The sequence below is a fragment of the Budorcas taxicolor genome, chromosome 1, assembly GCF_023091745.1.
Source record: "Budorcas taxicolor isolate Tak-1 chromosome 1, Takin1.1, whole genome shotgun sequence".
In the NCBI taxonomy this organism is placed as follows: Eukaryota; Metazoa; Chordata; class Mammalia; order Artiodactyla; family Bovidae; genus Budorcas; species Budorcas taxicolor.
In genome coordinates this window covers 142,016,451-142,037,396 of record NC_068910.1, presented here as the reverse complement: position 1 = coordinate 142,037,396, position 20,946 = coordinate 142,016,451, and the positions used below count along the sequence as shown (strand labels likewise).

Genomic DNA, 20,946 nt, shown 5'->3' with positions numbered 1-20,946 from the left:
GAGACATCAAGTCGATGGCAAAGTTGTCTGTCTCCATCAGTAGTGAAATTCAGACTGTGATTAAACAGAAAACATGAACACCAAGGAGACTAGAATCACAGTAGTATAGGATACACATATATAATAAATCTACGTCTAATTAACAGATTGAAAAACTTCACGATGGATAGAAGAATGTCCTGCTTCAAGTAATATAATCAATTTACTGGCAGAGCCAGAACTTAATCCAAAGTCTCTGACTCTTGGGACAATATCCTTTTATGCAGGATCCTAAAAGATATGATGGATTGGTTTCCCTATGGTTTATCAGGTAGGGTAAATTACTTAAAAGCTGGTATCATATTGAAATATATTCCAGTATGAAAAAAAGGAATGGTGATGTATTATGCAATTAGCTTGAGTATTTGTTGATTATTCACCAGTTAATTAAAATAACAAACAAACAAATGAACTCAAAATTGCAGTGGAGATGCGGACCACAGGTTTGCTGCTGTTGATTCCAGCATTCTTTCCATTCTTCCAAGCTGGCATTGACTGTATTGTCTTCACTTACTTCAGCAACAGCCATTTCGAGGGAGTAAGTAGAAAAGAAAGGAATAAAATATAATTTTAATCAGATTATCCCTTGAAATACTAGAAAATCTAGTGCTTAAAAAGCAAGAACTTTTAGCAGGTATTTAGTAGCATGTCCAGAACTACAGATGTGAATAAGTAAAAGGATAAAAGAAAGGAAAGTAGAAAGTGTTGCTTAGTCCTAGCAGACGTCTTGAGACCCCATGGACTGCAGCCTACCAGGCTCCTCTGTTCATAATTCTCCATGCAAGACTACTGTAGTGGGTTGCCATTCCCTCTCCAGAGGATCTTCCCAATCCAGCAATCAAACTCAGCTTTCCTGCATTGCAGGCAGATTCTTTACCATCTGAGCCACCAGGGAAGTCAAGTCCAAAAGGATAAAAGGGTACCGAAACCCATTTAGAACTATGATAAGCTAATCACTGCTCTAGGGTTAGTTAGGAAGTTAAATGTTATAATATAGGATGGTATTTTGATTTTATAGATAAAGATTCAAAGAAAATAGGTAAACACAGCAGTATTCAAACACAAGTTGGTATGATTCAAATAGCTGCATTTTTCAAAGGAGGCCAATTAATGGATGGAGATTAGTTATGCTCATTTTAATAAATAATGTATAATAATAGTAGGAGGAAGTTAATTTTGTTTGTGCTTTTTTACTCCGAAATATTAAAAATATTTAAAACATTTGTAGCTGCTTAGTTGTTGTGGCAGGGTAAGCTCTTTTCTGTGTTGATGATCTAAACAGAAATTGGTATAGTATCTGGAAATCAATTTAGTAGTATCTACTGGGCTTTAAAATATTTAAATATCTCTTAACCAAATAATACAGAATAATAACTTCTAATAATTAGAATAATAACTTCTAAAAATATATTTTAATTAATAGCATAATAAATGTTTGCTTTAAAATTATGTGTGTGTATGTGCTCTCAGTCATGTCCGACTGTGTAACCCCGTGGACTGTAGCCTAGCCGGCTCCTCTGTCCATCGAATTTTCCAGGCAAGAAGTTTGGAGTGGGTTGCTATTTTCTCCTCTAGGGGAACTTCCAGACCCAGGGATTGAACCCACATCTCTTGTGCCTCCTGTATTGGCAGGTGGATTCTTTACTACTGTGCCACCTGGGAAATAGTGTTAATGAAAAATAGAAACAGATTAAATACCCCATTAATGGGAGATGGCTAAATTAATTCAATAAGACTATATGGCAATTAAAAAATATAGGGTTTAATTAAAATACCTGAGCTATGACCTGAGTATGCAATCATATTAACAGGTGAATTTTAAAAATAATTATGTGCATATATTTATATAGACACACATACACAGTTTTAGGAGTTCCCCAGGTGGAACTAGTGGTTAAGAACCTGCCTGCCAATGCAAGAGACATAAGAGACGAGGGTTTGATCCCTAGGTTGGGAAGATCCCCTGGAGGAGGCATGGCAACACACTCCAGTATTCTTACCTGGAGCATTCCATGGACAGAGGAGCCTGGTGGGCTACACTCCAGAGGGTCACAAAGAATTGGACATGACTGAAGTGATTTAGGATGCACACACATACATTTTTAGTAAAATATATCTTTAATATGTACTATCATATGTTTAGTTTGTAAAGCACACAGAGTTACATGGAAAAGAAAATACCAAAATTTTGGCAGTGGTTATCTCTAGGTTCTGGGATAAATGTCTAATAATTCATTGTTATGTAATAAAGTAATCAAAGTTTCTATTTCAATACATGTAATACTAAAAAGCAAAGAAGCTTGAAAAATATATGACAAATATGTCAAAGGGCTAATATCTTTATTGATAAAGAAAGTGTTACTACTTCAATGAGGTAGAGATTAGAGGGGAAAGCAAAGGACATTAATAGATCATGTAAAGAAGAAATGCATAGGGCTAATAAACATATTGAAATGCATTTAATTTTTCTCACAACCAAGGGGATTCATATTAAAATAAGAAAATATTTTTTTCATTTATAAAGTTGGAAAAGATGACTCTAATACTGTGGTTCTTAACCTCATACAAATACAATTTGATTCAGCCCTTTGGAAAATAACTTGATTCTATACATATCACTTTCACTTTTATGCATTGGAGAAGGAAATGGCAACCCACTCCAGTGTTCTTGCCTGGAGAATCCCAGGGATGGGGGAGTCTGGTGGGCTGCCGTCTATGGAGTCACACAGAGTCGGACAGGACTGAAGCGACTTAACAGCAGCAGCAACATGGGAAAAAGCTTATAATATGAAGATAACATTTATGTGTATATATATATTATATATATATATATAATCTAATTTTGCAGACAGAATATATACATAAACATAAGAAAAAGACAAAGAAAACTTCTAACAGTAATTATGATAATATTTATTTTTTATTTTTGTTTTTCAGTTTGAGGCTCAAAATATCACACTATTTTTATAATCTAAAAATTTTAAATGCAAATTAAAGATTATATGAAGGTGATCTTATCATTTTGCACATGGTAGTTTAGTCACTAAGTTGTGTCTGACTCTTGTCACCCCATGGATTGTACCTTGCCAGGCTCCTCTGTCCATGGGATTCTCCAGGCAAGAATACTGGAGTGGATTGCCATTTCCTTCTCCAGAGGATCTTCCCAACCCAGGAACCAAACCCTGGTCTCCTGAATTGCAGGCAGATTCTTTACCAACGGAGCTACAAGGGAAGCCATATTCTTTTGCATATGGATACCTATTTCCTTGGACTGTTTTGAATCCCTTCAGATCTCGATTTCCCCATTTAGTATTTCTTTATATATCAGTGTCTTCAGGGCGTACCTCATAAGCCAGTCAGTAAAGAGTCTGCCTGCAATGCAGGAGACCCAGGCTTGATTCTTGGGTTGAGAGAGAAACTAAATGTTGTCTACCATTTTACCTTCTACTTGAAGGTTTACAAAAGTAAAGAAATATATCTTTAAGATATAGGACAGAGTTTATTTTCTCCTCTGTGCCTATAAGTGTTGCTTATCTTTCAGAGTCTCACTAGTGACTCTAAACTGGAGGTGACCTTTTAGCTTAGTTTGGAATTTAGCTTTAGCCTTCAGAGAAAACTGATTTGGTAAATTGATTTAGTGCTTTCAGTAGCTCCTCCAAGGCTCATTCTTACCTGTCTGGAGTAGGAAAGGAAGGAAATCACTTAACTGGGGAAAGGTTAGAGCTGTGAAAGTTAGTGTGTCCTGCTGATCATCCTTTGACTTTATGGTAGCTGGTATTAAAATGATTTCATTGATTTTGTTCTGGAGCAGCTTGGAAAGTCCCAACATTTCTTAGCTTTCATTCATGCTCTATAAAATCCCAATATTTTTTGACTGTTGTAGATTTATCATGCTGACAATTTTGCTTCTTGACAAATAATTATTGAAGTTTTGGGGAACAGTCCTTGAGTTGAAAGCATCATTTTTCTCTCTCTCCTATTGTAATTAGGTGCTATGCATTGATTCCTATAGGAAAGGCATTCGTGTCATAATAAATACTTTGGGTAAATAATCCCTTTTCAACTTTCTAGTTTTTTTCTAGAGTTAAATCGTTTGATTGAACTTATATTCATCAAGGTTTTAGACACTAAATGTGATATGATGAACTGAAATGTACTCTGACCTCAAATGTTCAGAGCTTCATAGAGGAGTTGACAAGTGTACAATTTTTGCATTGTAAACTATATATTCACATAAAATAAGAAAAGATTTAACTTCAACTAAGAAATTGGAGAACTCAATTTCATTTAAGGAATTTGAAAGTGTTTTCATTTACCGGTAAATGGGACGAAGGCATTCCAAACTGAGGGACCAGGTTGAGCAGAGGGGCAAAATGTTCAGCTGGGGCCAGCATGTAGCAAGCAGAGTGGAATATAGGAATATGAAGCTGAGAGGGCAGCTTGAAATCAACCTGTGAAGAAGGATTTTGAGTGCCTATGAAAACCGCTTATTCCATTGGCAATGATGCATCCTGAGGAATAACACAATCATAGTTGTTCTTTAAGAAAGATAAAAATGATGGCAAGGGCCCTCTGTAGGGAGGAGAGAATGTGGAGACATTGATAGATATGGTTAAATTTTTGGTTAAACCATAGAGGGTTGATACATTTCTAGTCAAGCACATGTTCTTTCTTGGAATTTCAACTGCTAATATAAAAGCAAGTCACCAGTCTCTTTTTTTCATAACTAACTACCTAATCCTACCAGATACAATGAAGCCTCTTCTAACTTTTATGTTTTCTCAATTCAATAGACCTAAAGTCTTCATGAGGGGAACTCACTAAAACTTTTATCTCCATTTTTATGACTGCATGAAACCTAAATATTTCCTTATTTTCTTTACCTACCTCAAACCATAGGGGGCAGACATAGATCTGAGAGACTAAATTGCTTCCATTTTTTACTTTCTAGAACTTTATAGAGGCCATGTTGTTCCCTACCCAACCTTACATAATATGGATTAAGAAATTCAACTAGTATTTTATGTGTTCAGTTCAGTTCAGTCACTCAGTCGTGTCCAACTATTTGCAGCCCCATGAATTGCAGCATGCCAGGCCTCCCTGTCCATCACCATCTCCCGGAGTTCACTCAAACTCACGTCCATCGAGTTGGTGATGCCATCCAGCCATCTCATCCTCTGTGTTCTCCTTCTCCTCCTGTCCCCAACCCCTCCCAGCATCAGAGTCTTTTCCAATGAGTCAACTCTTCGCGTGAGGTGGCCAAAGTACTGGAGTTTCAGCTTTAGCATCTTTCCTTCCAAAGAACACCCAGGACTGATTTCCTTTAGAATGGACTGGTTGGATCTCTTTGCAGTCCAAGGGACTCTCAAGAGTCTTCTCCAACACCACAGTTCAAAAGCATCAATTCTTTGGTGCTCAGCTTTCTTCACAGTCCAACTCTCACATCCCTACCTGACTACTGGAAAAACCATAGCCTTGACTAGATGGACCTTTGTTGGCAAAGTAATCTCTCTGCTTTGGAATATGTTATCTAGGTTGGTCATAACTTTCCTTCCAAGGAGTAAGCGTCTTTTAATTTCATGGCTGCAATCACCATCTGCGGTGATTTTAAAGCCCAAAAACATAAAGTCTGACACTGTTTCCACTGTTTCCCCATCTATTTCCCATGAAGTGATGGGACCAGATGCCATGATCTTAGTTTTCTGAATGTTGAGCTTTAAGCCAACTTTTTCACTCTCCTCTTTCACTTTCATCAAAAGGCTTTTTAGTTCCTCTTCACTTTCTGCCATTTTTATGTGTACCAAGCATTTATGTACTTGCCTAACTTTCTCACTTAGAGGTGTAAATGGAGCCATTGACATTTGGTATGTTATAAAGATTGCATGTCAAATTAGAGACAAAAATTATTCAATAAAATGATGAAATAAGTTATATATTTGGGGGAGGAGTAAATATTCACTTATTTCTCATAATACAAATTCAATAAAAATTCTAGAGCATTAAATGATTTGAATATGAAAAATTAAAAGCCCCATAATAATATGAAACTATAATATGGCCAAAGGATTTTATAATGTTGGACTGGCAAAGACCTTTCAAACTCTCTTTGAAAAGTAACAAATCATAACAGAAAAATGATGAATTTAGTTATGGAAAATAGAAATCTTCTACACCAAAGAACAAACCATAAATCCATATATGAGTCTGAAACACCAGAAACACAGCCAGGCACATAGCAGAAAATTATTTGCTGCAATTATTATAAGGTTAATATTTTTACATATAAAGAGTTCTTACATGAGTAGCTGTAAAGAAGGATATTCAACAAAAATGTAACACACTTCTTTCAAGAAAGCGTGTGTGTTAATCGTACATCTTGAATGACTTCTGCTCCCAATGTACTAGATTTACAGCAGTGACAATTTCATTCAAGAGATAGTGCTGAGCCCTGAGTCTGAGGCCATGAATCTGTGAAGAATTTGAGGGAACTGCTGAGAATGAGAAATTATGACCTGTGAGTAAAGTTAAATAAAGTTGTTCTGACTCCTGAAGACTTAGGAAACCTACTTAAAATCTTTGAGTTTATTTATTTATCTGCACAATGGTGATAATAATACTTACCTACATCACTAGGTTATTAGGAAAATTAAGACACATTAATAAACCTTTGGGGTCAAAGGTAAACATTGCTGCATGGTGAATACAGAAAGTGATTGCTTCTCTGTAACCTTCTGCTTAAATAAATGCATGTTTACATCAAGTATTCACACTAATTCTGAAATCAAATGTAATCAGAGGTACTTTCATTCACCCTTTTAAGGAAATGTGTGTGCTAAGTTCAAATTTAAATGGATTGGTAGCTACTATGAAGTGTGTTAATTGGTCAGTCATGTCTGACTCTGCAACCCCATGGTCTGTAGCTCACCAGGCTCCTCAGTCCATAGAATTCTCCAGGCAAGAATACTGGAGTGGGTAGCCATGGCCTTCTCCAGGGGATATTCCTGACCCAGGGATTGAACCCGCATCGTCTGCATTGCAGGCAGGTTATTTACCATCTGAGCCACCAAGGAAGCCCAGGAGCTATTATACCCTAAAGCAAAAACCATGAATTTTCCCCTCAATACATTGTGACTTTTTCTTTATGTCATTTAAGCATCTTAGTATCTGTGCAACTCATCTGCTTCATTGTACAGTTTGAAGATGAGCAAACTGAGGTACAAATACCCCAGTAAAATATGACAAATGTGAATAATCCTTTAAATCACTTCCACAAATTCTGGACAAAAACTCTTATCTTTATAATGGTTTTTAGAAATCATTTAGTTCTGCCTCTCATTTCACAAATGAGGAACGTGAATCCAGAGTGGTTAAGTAACCTGCCCCAAGGGCACAGAGTTGGAAATGGTTCTTGTATCTCATACTTACTCCTTTAACCCCTAGTCCAGTGCTCCTTCCCCTCAAGTACCCAAAACACACACGTAGCCTTAGCAGATTTATTGTATCTTATATGTAAAATATACATGTTTTAGATTTGGTCGATACCTTAGATAGAGATCATAGTCTAACCGGCATACGCTGAAGGCTAAGGTGGTAGAGAGAAGGAATTTGATCTTTTTCACCCATCAAATACTGCTGGGAAGCTTTTGACTTTGCGCAAGATGAAATTTGTTTACATTTGGTTGAATATCATCAGCATCTGATAATGTGAACCCTGGATTTAGGGGTTCAAATGCTTACACTACCCTATTCATGTAAAAAATCCAATAATGACTTTCTGGGCAGATTAATTTCCAAACTTGCCTCATTGAGAACTTCCTACTAGGGTATAAAGATCTGGGATCAGGTCAAGAACTCTGTTTTTAAAAAGCACCCTGGATAATTCTCAGGATCATCCAAGTTTTTGAACCACTGGAATAGAGCACAGTTTTCAGGAAACAACTATCTGCTTTCTACTACTGACCTGGAAGCTGTCAGTGGGTGTATAATTTAAATACATAGTATAAATAATGAATTGCATTTTGCAAGTCATTTCTTTTTTTTTTTTTTCTTTTGGTTTTTGTTTTTGTCTTGTAGCCAATGCTTCTTTGGTTAATTACAGATAGTAAGAGATAACCTTCCCAGTATTTCAGTGAAGAAATCAACATTTTGTCTGATATAAATTTATAGAATTAGTGTTGTCATATCCTTGTACAGTTGAAATAAAATGGTATTACTGAAAATTTTTTGCAAAAAGTGAAACATCTTACCAATAACTTAGGGGCTTAAGATAAATATCACCTCATGATCATATTATCCTTATGTGCATGCATTTTATGGAGGCAAAAAGTGAAGTAAAGGGGAGGCAACTCCAAGGTCATGAATGCATTTGCACAGGGTATTTTAAAGGTTTATATGCTAATCTATTCTGGTTTCTAGTTTTCTTCTAATCTCCTTCTAAATTTTGGAAGTAATCTAAATATTCACTTATAGATATCTTGTCCAGTTGTAACTTTTAGTCAGGAAAGAGGTAATTTGGATTCCCGAGTATGAGGTAAGAAGAGATGTTTAGATACAAGTAACTAAATTATACTCCACAGCAATGAGCATATGTTAGTGGATCCCACAGTAGCCATCAGGATGCATTTCATCTTTACTGAATCCATAGCAAGCAAAACCTAATTCTACATGAATGTTGTGTATTTAAGTAAATATATTTTTAAAGCAAAATCTGACTTGTCTTTCAGACCTGAAGATTTATTCTTGTTAATAGTAGTTAATTATCTGTTTATAAAATTACTATCTTTGAGCATTAATACAACTAGGTATGGTAGAGAAAATAAATATTCAAATAGATAAGCTATCATACTGATTCAATATTTCAAGAAATAATGATAGAAAAAAAGCATTTTTTAAGGGCTTAAAAAAAAAATGGGCACTTTTCCCGGCTTCTCTATTTCCTGTACATAACATGGATGTTTGTTTGTTTTTACAAGTTAACGGGGCCAATGATTTAAATTGTTATTGAAACATGCTTTGAACAATCAAGTGGCATATGTTGGCATAGATTCATTTGAAACCACTGGTATTTCTCTAGGGAGAAGTGGGAAATCCTTCACCTATCAGGCAGTGGATTTTTTAATTTTTATATTAAGTATACATATGCATTGATTTGGGTAGTTTCCCCAAATTTCTAACTGTGTAATCATTCTTGAAAATCCACATCTAGGTTTTAAAACCCAAAACAAAAAAACAACTTCTGAAAGCTTTTTCCTGAAGCTTTACTTTTCATTGCAAAGTGTAAAATAACTTTCTGAAGTGCCTTCTTTAAGTCCTGGTGGTGGTACGATCTGTGGTTTGTTTGGGGAGATTTTGTTTTCAGGAAAGAGTGTGTTTTCTTATGAAAGAGACAAGGGAAAGTTTTACCTGTCTCCAGTGTTCTTTTTTTCTCTCTCTCTCTTTCCTTTTCTTTTAAAGATTGGTGATAAGGAATTCTAACTACTTAATGAGATGGGAGAGGCCTCACTCCATTGGAGTGGAGGAGTCCAGGTGGAAGTTGATGGATTGGACAGGTAAAGAGAAGAGTCCCGCCCCCTCATGCCTATAGTTGGGTATATATGAGGGAACCTAAAATTATGTACAGAGAGAGAAAGAGAGAGAAGGACTTGAGTTCTGTTATCTTCCTAGTAGATTTCTACTGTAAGGGTCTCAGAGGGGGTGGGGGGGTTGGCAAAATCCTGGAGCCAGAAGAGAGGACAGCGGCATTGATCAATCTTACAGCTAACATGTTGTACCTGGAAAACAATGCCCAGACTCAATTTAGTGAGGTAAGGCTTTTAGATTTTAGCACTCCATTTAGAGATGCTATTTTTATTTCTCTTTTTAAAATAAAAGCTTACATATTTGTGGTTCTTGGTCACCCAATGTAATGTTTTTGCAAACTGTGTATAGGAATCTCTTTTTCTTGGTTAATGTTTTCTGTGGTGACTGTAAGAGTGTTTTTAAAATAAAAGATGAAACAGTAGGAGAAAAGGGAGAAGAAAAATTTCTGGGGAGATGTTATGTATTTGAAGAAGCTCAATATTCAGGAATTTAGAAAATCACTCTGTATGAGAACAGACTGAGAGAGCAGATCATATTCTGCCAGACTCACTGAAATGACTCCTCTGTTGGGTTTTCACTTACCAGTAAGACAAATTTGTTGATTGTGTCTCAACTCAGTTAAATTCTCAGTTTTATCTCCAGACTTCATCCTAAAAGCAAATTAAGTGTTTTTTCTTTTTTTTTTTAAGTAATCAGTTGAGTTTTTCTTTTTTTTTTTTTAAAGCCATCTCCGTTTTGAAGTCTGTCAATCCAGAGACCCACCTAAATCCTGAGGGGACTTCATTCATGTCCCTATTGTCTGGTGATTTGACTTCAACTTTAACAGTATAATCAGTTATTATGGAGTGATGCATTATTAAATATTTATGTATGCATACATGTAAATGTATGCTATAGCACATAGGATTTTATTTAAGGAATTAATGTTTGCCGCCCTGATCTGTCTTCAACACATTTGTCTCAGGAATTTAAATCTCTGAATTAAAAAAATCCTGAAGAGACTATAAGGCTTTGAGGAAGTTTCCTAAGGTTGAGGGAGGTCTAACAACAATATTAGTTTACATTCCTCAGAATAGGGCAGCTGTGTTGACACTAATCAGACTGGGGAGGGGGGGAGTGCAGTGTGAAGAGAGTGAGTTCAGTGTTTTGGATAAAAATGCTTGCAGGTGAATGCTTAGAAAAGTAGACTGGAGTATTCAAATAGAGCTCCTTAAAAATCAGAACAAAATGCATAGTACTCTGGGCAGAAGGCACAAGGGAAGCCTCCACACTGGGCAACAAAGCCGGGCCAGTGCTTTCATATTGACCATGCTATTGTCTAGACACCTGAACTGTGTAAATATAGCAGGGGAAATATCGAGTTATCTAAAGAAGGAAAAGGAAGTGCCTATTTTCCTTTAAAACATTCAAGTAGGCTTGCTTGTCCTCGGTGGAGAAACTTGAGTTTCTTGTTTTGCTTTAATATTGAAAGTCAGCTTAAAATGTTACTAAGCAATTACAAAAAATGGAAGTAACACTTATGATTATCTTGTTTCTATTTGATCCAATGTTGTCCTGTTTTGATCATAAAAAAAAAAAAGGAAAAGATGTCAGTCATATCATATCTGACTTTGTGTTCGTGAAAAATTTGGCGCGCATTTATAATCAGATTAGGATTCCTGTGTGTGGAAATAAAAAAGGTTAGAAACAAAAGTTGACTTTGAAGTATCTCTAAGAAAAGTATAAAGTTGATGTGAAGTGGAAAGAACTGATTATTTCTCATAAAAGAAAAAAAAAACTGCATGAACACTGTGTTGAGAAAGTATTTGTACGAATGACTGCCTTTTATGGAGGTAAAGGAGTCATGCTGTATGTGAGAGTATGGCGTCCTCACAGTGAAAGAAAATACCTTTACACGAGTCTGCATTTTTCAAAACTTTAGGGGATGTGTGGTCAGATGCTGAAGAGGCAGCAACTGTCTTTTCTTTTGAAATGCTGCTAATATACACAGAAGTTACCGATGAAAAAAATATGGCGGCATTTCTCTACTGTCCTGAGTCTTTTCCTGTATTTTGTCATGATTTTTATATCCTTCCGCTAGTATGTATAATATGTGTTATCTCCGTGGCTTCATTTCCGTTCTATTGCTTAAGAACAGCTTTCTTTTCTGCATAGGGTTGAATAACTAGCCCTTTGTAGAAATGCAGTTCTACAAGGAGGTATACGAAACGCCTGGGACCACATGGCCCTGAGAACGTAGACATTTCATTCCAAATTTATAACGTCTCAGCATTCACCTTCTGATAACATTCATGAATAACCGTCAATACAGAATCAGCCATTTATGATTATCATATAAGAATTGTTTTTAAATTGTTAGATTAAGACTAAAAAGGCATGCCACTTCCCGTGAGAGTGAAAATTATTTGAAAATCACAAGCCTTTCTCTGACTTCAAATAATGTTTCCATTTAACTTGCCAGCAACTTCCGTGGATTGGTAACTCAAAAACAATATAAGCAAGCTGTTCCTCCTCTTTCCTCTAACTTTCCAGTTCTTTGCCCTCAAGCAGAGAGGAATTTGGGGAAGCTGTTATTGAACAGGAAAGGGTCCGGAAGGGAGGGGAAAGCAAGTTGGATACAACAGGCTTGGCTTAAGGTTCCACCCTTGGGTTACAATGAAGAGGCCTCGAGCAAGTACCTTTCCAGTGCGCCAGGGTGGAATGACACAGCCTCCAGAACTGGTCTAAAGCTTGGAGAGCAAGGCATTAAAGAAAGGAAATTCTTCACAGATTAAGTTGGAATTCCATTTTCTTACCAAAAAACCTGGGTCCAGTGTGTGTAAGTGTGTGTGAGAGAGAGACAGAGAAAGACACAGAGAGAGACTTTGAAAACTTTCAAACTCCTCCTAGAAAGATGGTATTTTATTTAAAAATCCCTATCTGGGCTTGTGTATGAAGACGAAAATGTACTTTGGTGAATGAGTTACAACATTCAAGACTTCAAGGCTCATATATTGAATCACCTCATTTTACAAATCGAGGTTAATGACTTTTCTTTCTGAGAGAGCTATAGCTGTGAAAATGAGTTCCTTTTACTTAACCTTTTTTTCTTTGATACTAAAAAGGAGAGAGTACACTCTAAAAAGAACTATTCTGATTCATGGTAACCGCTCCAAAAAGTTTCCAGAAAGAACTGGTATGTAAATCTAGTTGAGAGTAGGAAGAAAAGTGCTGAAGCAGCAGTATGAACCTTCAATGACCTGAATAAGTTCAGGTCATTGCCAATTAATGGACCTCTGGGTGCATATTGGCAAGGAAAATAGTCTTTCCTGTCCCAATACCATTTCCAAAGACTGAAGCAGATTTTTCCCTATGGGAGTGGTTTTTATCTTTGAAGTGAATACATGAATTCTTTTTAACTTTCCAGTGTTGTGCCTCTGCAATTTTTAGCACCACAGGTAAAATCACAGAGGTAAGAAGCAGAAGCTGCAGACTTAATTCAGGTGTCAGGCTGGTTGCCGTTCCTCACTCCATGTTGTGGTCTTAGATTGCACTACTTGTTTTACAATTGGTTGCCCTCAAGCCCAGAGGGGACTGGGAGAAAGAGATCACAGATTGTAGATCGTATTTTCCTTCACTGCTATTGGAAAAATGAGTGGTGATAATAAAACACTTATTCTTTACCTTGATAAGGTAAAAGCATGTTTGGTTTGGTTTGTTTTCTAGAAGAGCAATGATCCTCAATAGGGGGTGTGGAGAGACAGTAGGAAATATCAATGAATGGATGGTTAACTGAAACAATCAAAAAAATATTGGTTGCTCTTTCATCATACAATATATATTTTCTGAATACAAAGTTTGCTGAAATTTTTTTAGAAAATAAGCACATATAGAATTTAGATTCTATATTTTTCATGTTAAGGGAATATGTATTTGAGGTCATGAGACTTTATGTTGATCAAGGAAAGACATAGGCAAGACAGTTGAGAATTCTGTTACCACAAATGTACCCAACCTTTCTTTGAGGAGCACATAATTGCTTTGGTAAGGATCTGTGCTGGTGAGTTAGAGGCAGATGGGTAAAAATCCTTCCTTTATAGTAATAGTGGGAAATTAAACTTTTCCCATATCGAGTTTTAAACGTTACTACTTTAAACATTAATTGTTTTATATTAGTAAGTAAGGAAGAGTGAACACAGACACCCAAAAGACACATCAGTGAAAAATAACTTGGTTATTTCCATAAAAGTCTTACTGTTTTGAAAATGGAAGTTTTTCCAAATCTCAATGAACTCAGAATTGTCTTTTGAATATATGACGAGCAAAAAATCAGATGGCTGGTACAGTCTTATTGTCCAGGGCCAATTTAGGGAAGGAGTTGCCTGTGAAGGATATCCAGTAGGGTAGCAGATTTTAGTTCTGGAAAAGAATGGATTGAAATGTCAAGGTGAAACAGTTCATCTAAGAGTTAAGCTATAATTCTTATTCCGGATCTTCTCCTCGGGACACAGTTTGGAAGCACAAGAAAATAGGGGCCTGTGGCTTATTAAGGTGTCATCTCTATCAACATTTTATAATTTTTACTTACACTTTTTAGTAAAGTTGAAATGTGTCAATATTCATGAGGAGTGGTATTGAGGAGGAGAAACTGAAGTTATAAAAAGGATTACCGACTTACTCTGTGTAAATAAATATTTACTGAGCATCAGAGACATATAAGATGGTACATAGGATATAAAAATGAATATGAAACAGTTCCTACGCTGCTAAGTAACAGTTCATAGGGAGAATTAAAAATATACAGTTATAATTAATATAGGAGAGACCTTGAGTGTCACATGTGAAGTGTGAGCAAGATAATATGAAGTATCAAAGAGAAAGAGAGTACTCTGAAGCAAGACGACCTTGCAAGTCTATGTATATGTGTGTGTGATACAGATTCACTTGGAAGGATGAGTAGAGAACTTTCTAAAGTTTTAGAAATAAAAGAGGGAAGGATGATTTCAGGTGCAGAAACAAGCATCAGCAGAGACACAGAAGCAGGTGCATACTGGGGTCCTCAAATGTCAGATAGTTTTGATGGAACTGCAAGTATGAAATAATTAGAAAATAAAGATAGAAATATAAGATAGAGTGGCTCATGGAGTGTCCTAACACATTTATTATAGTGGCTATGATAAGCCGTGGAAGAATTTTAAACAGAGGAATGGTATAATTAGGGCTGTATTAGAGTGCTCTTGGGGGCGATATAGGGCTTTGTTGAAGGCTGCCTAGAAGGATAAAAATGCATTTCTCTGAATTGCACATCGGGTGCTTGATTTTCAAGGATATACACTGCCTCTCTGGAACCTTTGGAAGAGTAGAAATGAATTGTTTCTGAAGTCTCATGCAACTTGTGTTTCTCTACCGTAGCTCTCTTTCATAGCTATGGTTCCTGCCATAGATAAGTTGGGAACTAATGGTCTTGGTATGTCCCTATTTACTCCTGCTATTCAAATGCACTTATCAATAGCACCCCTTTTACTTCCCAAAAGTGTTCCTCTTGGAAGATAAAGTATATGGTCAACCTATAAATAAAGACCCACTGTTTATTTTGTTGGGTTTCCCTTGTGTCTCATCTGGTAAAGAATCCAACTGCAATGCAGGAGACCTGGGTTTGATTCCTGGGTTGGGAAGACCACCTGGAGAAGGGAAAGGCTATCCACTCCAATATTCTGACCTAGAGAATTCCATGGACTGTATACTCCATGGGGTCACAAAGAGTCGGACATGACTGAGTGACTTTCACACACACACCATTTATTTTATTATTCCCCCCTCCCTACCCCCTGCCCCCGCCAAAAAAAAGTGGTATATATTTGTCTATAAACTAAATACAGTAGCTTTGATATCCCAGCCACAGATCAATTAAATTGTTTACCTTAGGAAAAGAAGCATTTTCTTACAACCCAACTTACTGAGAATTAGTTAAGTATAGTCCTGGTGCTTGTGCTAGGCACCAAAAGGAGAGCAGTTATAGCCCTTGGCTTATGAGAAGTCACAATCCTAGAGTGTACATAAAGTATTCATTCATAAGTGACTCTGGTTTAAAGCAAAATGTCGTAAGAGACACCAAGTTTTCTCAAAGACAGTGAAGTGGGTCAATCTGTTCTTGACAAGGGTAATATTTCACATTGTTTGAGAACTAGAATTTAGCCACAGGGGGAAGACAGAAGGTCATTCTAGGTAGAAGGTAGAAGATTAATAAAAGTACAAAGAACAACTGCATAGGACCAAATGAAAGAGCATGCTATATTGACTTAAAAAGAGAAGGTTGATTTAAAACTGACCTGTGTTTAATCTGTATGTCAAAATGGAACACTTGTATAAGAAATAGCAAAAAAAAAAAAAAAGGATGGCAAGGGCTTTTATCTCACTAAGAGCTAGAACCCATGCATATTCTGAAAGCATGGGCCATGATCAGAATTTGAGATCCAAACTTTGTCTACATGCTCTAGGAGTGACAGATGTCATCCTGCAAGGAGGAAGAAAAACTAGTCCAAATGATTGCTTGATTTGGGTGAAGCTGTTTCCTGTTCCCATTCCTTAGACCACTATAGAGATAGATAAGGTTTCTAACCCTTATAGGGAGTTGGTAATTGCATTCTTAAATTAATCAAAACTAGGAACAAACTCTAGACTGATTTTCTATGTTAATTAGGGTCAACTTTATTTGTTAAATAGTCATTTTAGAATGAGAAAACTCTTCTCTCTGGTCACTGCTCTAAAAGAAGATAGAGATCATGGAGCTAAATGTGACACAATATCCCAAGTATGACTTTTGTTCAAGGTGAGAATCCCAATTGGGAAATAATAGAGCAGAAGCAAATATGAATATATCTTTTAAGAAACAACACCCTAGTTTAACCAAAAACAATTACAATAATAAAATCAAGCTCTTGGTATTACAAACTTAAAAAACATGGAAATAAAATTTTCAAATTTCACTTTGGACAAGGATATACATTTTTATTTAAGATCTGAACAGAAATATTGGGGCAGATGTCTTTCTTTCTGTTCATATCATCTCCTTCCACAATCTCCTGCATCATTTCCATCTCACTCAAGATGAAAACCTAGGCAATTAAGGAGATGATGGTGGGGTAGGCAAGGACAGGTACTTGGGGAGGAAACTCAGTGACTTGATTAAAGGACAAAGAGAGTCGCTAAGAGGGTGACTGAGGCTCTATGATAAATGGGGGGATGGCCAAGCTTGTATCTCATTCCTTTCTTGTCCTTACAAACCTAATCCTCTACTGATGTAAAGTGAATTTTGAAAATACTTGATGTTGAAATGTGGTTTGTTATGCCTTTACCTCTGCAAACATTAGGGGAAACAGTGAAGTTCCACATATGATCATGTTGCTATACAACCTCCTTTGCAGAAAACAGTAGTTACCTGAAGTGTCTGTAACAATCTTTTCAGAAACAGTACTTTAAATTTCCCTATATTTGATTTTTTTTTTTTTTTGGTCTGATATGTAGCACCCCTATCCCCTACTCAACGCATTCCTTTCCATTTTCTGCCTCACCCCGAAAACCTAGTTCTTAATTCCAAATTTATTTCATGTTTGAAATAATGACTAACTTTATTCAGTTTCAGTCTATTTTCAAAGACAAAGGAAAACTGAGCTGTTCTGTAAATTTTGAGATAGCTTTCCCAGATAATATTTACCTGTCAATTTAAAATTCAGTTGCTGGAGTTAAGATAAAGCACATGGTGCTTCTAGGTAAGGGAATAACTAGCAACAATAAAACATTTTTGGAATGTCAGTGGATATGTGTAAAGTATAAACTGATATCTTATGCAAAAATGGTAATATGAATTGCATCTTGTCCGTGTTTCTTATATGGGACTAAAAAAAAAAATTTTTTTTTTTCTTATAAAAGCTGAAAGAGGGAATTTTGAGTCAAGCTGTGCTATTTTGCCAGGGGCGGAAATTTATGAAACACTCTCGTCAGCATTTCTGGAAACACTACAAAAGAAATAGTTCTACTTTCTTATTGCTGCTAAAGCCACTAATAGGTGCAGTTTAGTATAATACCCCTATGAGCATTACCACCCCCAAAGTGAGCTTGCCTTGGAAAGAACTCTGTACAGGCATTTTCTTTTTCCTTTTAAGCTTGCGCAAAACACCCAAAGGGGCCATTTCCAATCCAGGCAGTGATCTTTCTCAAGTTCATTCTTTCTCAGATCACAGAGACAATGGGGAATATGCCCTGTTTACTCAAATCAGTCTGGATTAGTGTCACTTTATTGATGGAGTTAGAATTAAAAGGAAAACCATTACCCTCTCAAAGGGCAACATCAGATGTTTTGGGAATGGCTTGATTACTTTTAAATAGACCATGTGAGACTGTCACCAGGCTAAAGTTGAGGACTCCACAAGATCTACACAGAGAGAAATGGTCACACTGGATAAAGTACAAAGCCTGTAATAAGCCTTAGGTTTGGCAAATTACTTGAGTGGATAATCCCAAAGCGCTTGGAAGCCTGAAAATCAGAATAGTGAAAATTCAGAAAAATTAATTTTGCTGCCTTCTTTTATATTCCAACTCCACCTTCCTAATAGTTATCTTCAGGTCAGATCCTTTCCAGGTTTTAAAACCTTGCTGGGGGTACTGCTTCATCCTTAAAAATGTCTCAGGTTTCATTGGCTGCCCTCCCAGAATCACCTAGACTTCCTCTGAACTCTGTGCTTCTCTGTTCCACCCTGATTGCTTCTCCAAGTCTATAGACTGCAAACTCTTGGAGGGTAAGAGGGTGTGTGATATTTATCTCTACATCCTCCCTGGGGTCACCAAATAATGTTTCTGAATGCATTGGAGGCATGTATCTGTTGCCACTGCTCGGAGTGCTCTCTTCAGATAAAAATATGGAGTATTATAAATACTTACAGAAATGGCTGTTTATAACTGTGCCGAGAGCAAGGCAACTGCCACGCATTGTACAAGCCTGGTCTCCACCTGAAGGTTCTGAATCATATGGCTTTCTCTAACATCTTACAAGTGTGTTTTTTTTTTTTTTTTAATGAATCCAGCTATTTATTTCCTTATACTTCAAGTGGCGAAGTTTTTGAAAGAAAGAGAAGTTTCCTTAGTAAGGAATGGTTTGCTCTCTAACAGAAGTAAACAATGTAAGGTGTACTGCTTTCACTTAATTGATTACCCTGGAGGACAGACAATGTGTTTGATTTTTCTACAAAACAGAACGTATTAGATCTTTATCTTGCTTTGCAGTCACTTTGTAAATGTGTTTACTTGCTTCCACACTGTTCCCTTCATTCATTTTGTCCCCTGATGTCTCTCCATCATCACCAAGGATGTGAATGGTTTGCTCTGGATGAATAAACTTGATGATTTGCAAACACTTTCACATTTTATTTTCTATGGTGTTATTACTAAAGGGTGCTTGAGAAAACTTTAAGTCATTTTGTTCTTAAATGTGGTGCCTCAGTTTTTTTTTGTTGTTGTTGTTGTTCAAATAAAACATTAATGAACTGTTGTAATTATTAAACTGATTGATTGATTGTTACTTTCATAGGGGAGTAAATAGAATGAAATGAATAGATTAATGTCTTTTCAAAAATGTAGCAATCAGCAAAGAACCTGACAAGCAAAAGCAGATTAGAACTTGGAAACAGTGTTGCTGATTTGAACATATATAGAATAGTAAAAGATCCCCTAGAGAAGGAAATGGCAACCCACTCCAGCATTCTTGCCTGGAGAATCCCATGGATGGAGGAGCCTGGTGGGCTACAGTCCAGGGGATCACAAAGAGTCGGACATGACTGAGTGACTTCACTTCACTTCAGAATAGTAAAATGGAGGGGTATGGTCCTTATTTCATGCTTTAGTTTTCCAATTGCACCTAGAGGATAATGTTTCAACCTGGGGGGTGTGTGTGTGTGTGTGTGTGTTGCTGCTGCTGCTGTGTGTGTGTGTGTGTGTGTGTGTGTTGCTGCTGCTGCTGCTTGTCGCTTCAGTCGTGTCTGACTCTGTGCGACCCCATAGACGGCAGCCCACCAGGCTCCCCCGTCCCTGGGATTCTCCAGGCAAGAACACTGGAGTGGGTTGCCATTTCCTTCTCCAATGCATGAAATGAAAAGTGAAAGTGAAGTCGCACAATTGTGTCTGACGTTGAGGGGTGTTAAAAGTCTGAAAGATGAAGTCATGAATTTAGACCATTTGCAAGAAATGGTTTATAAGTCTGATAAACTACTATCTCAGTTCCTCAAAACACCCAACACATTTGTAAGCCTTTAATTATGGCATTATTCTAAACTGAATTCTAGCTAACTGGGCAGAAAGTCATGGAAATTAGAGATGGAAGGACCAATTCTGTGGCCTCTCTACCAGAAACTAACATCTTACTTGAAGCTTGTGTCTGGGTGGTTTCTCTATCCATATGAAGTAAATCATTATATTACCACAAAGATTTAGATCCTTATTGCTGACCTAGATGCTTGAGAAATAATATCTAGACCATCAGGTAAGAATTACCACCTTGGCACAAAAATGTGTATGCATTTGTTTCAAGGAAGTAGAAGTCATTAATAAACTTCCCAGATAGGTGTGAGCTACCAAGTATTACTCATGGCCTTGTGAGTGACAGGACTGGCTATTCTGCTACTAGTTCCCATAAAAGCTAAAGTTAAAAGCTCAATTCCCACCTAGCAGAACAAATCAAAACACAAAGTTAAGGTCATTGAGATTATTTGGAGATTCACTGTAACATTCAAGGTCAATGGTATGTAAAGAGGTGACTGATTTGGAGCCATTTACTTTAACACAAAAAAGCAATCCTTAATTGGGCTACAATTGGGTTAGAATAGAATATACTTTCTGAAGGTGATTTTCATTTTGAAATTTTTTGCATTTCTTAAACATTTCCTGTGCATCTACTATGTCTCAGCCATGGTTCCAGATGAGACTCTGCACTCAACAAACCAGCTATTATCTCTTATAAGTTAGTGTCTACCCGAGTAGACCAGCATTAAAAGTATTATATAGTAATTAATTTCAATTATAATTATATGATGTAAAGGGGAAAGTTACTGTGCCATGACAATGTGAAACAAATACTTACCTGAGCACTCCAGAGAGGCTTCATCTTGGACATGACGTTGAAGCTGAAAGACCAGTTGTGAAGCAGCCTGCAGGTACAAAAGGCTTGAAGACTGAAGGAGTTTGCTTTTGAAAATTGAAGGAATGCCATTCTTTAGTGAGCAAAAAGGAGGGTCTCAGATAGTGTGGTGTAAGGCACTTAGAGATTGGAGGCCTTGGGCTCTAGATTAGAAACCTGTTCAA

General features: G+C 36.8%; 1 protein-coding gene across 5 annotated transcripts in view; it reads left to right on the top strand.

The window, feature by feature from the left end:
• TP63 (tumor protein p63) overlaps positions 1-20,946 on the top strand; it is a 261,935-nt gene that overhangs the window by 141,548 nt on the left and 99,441 nt on the right. The gene's annotated exons all lie outside the window — the stretch shown is intronic.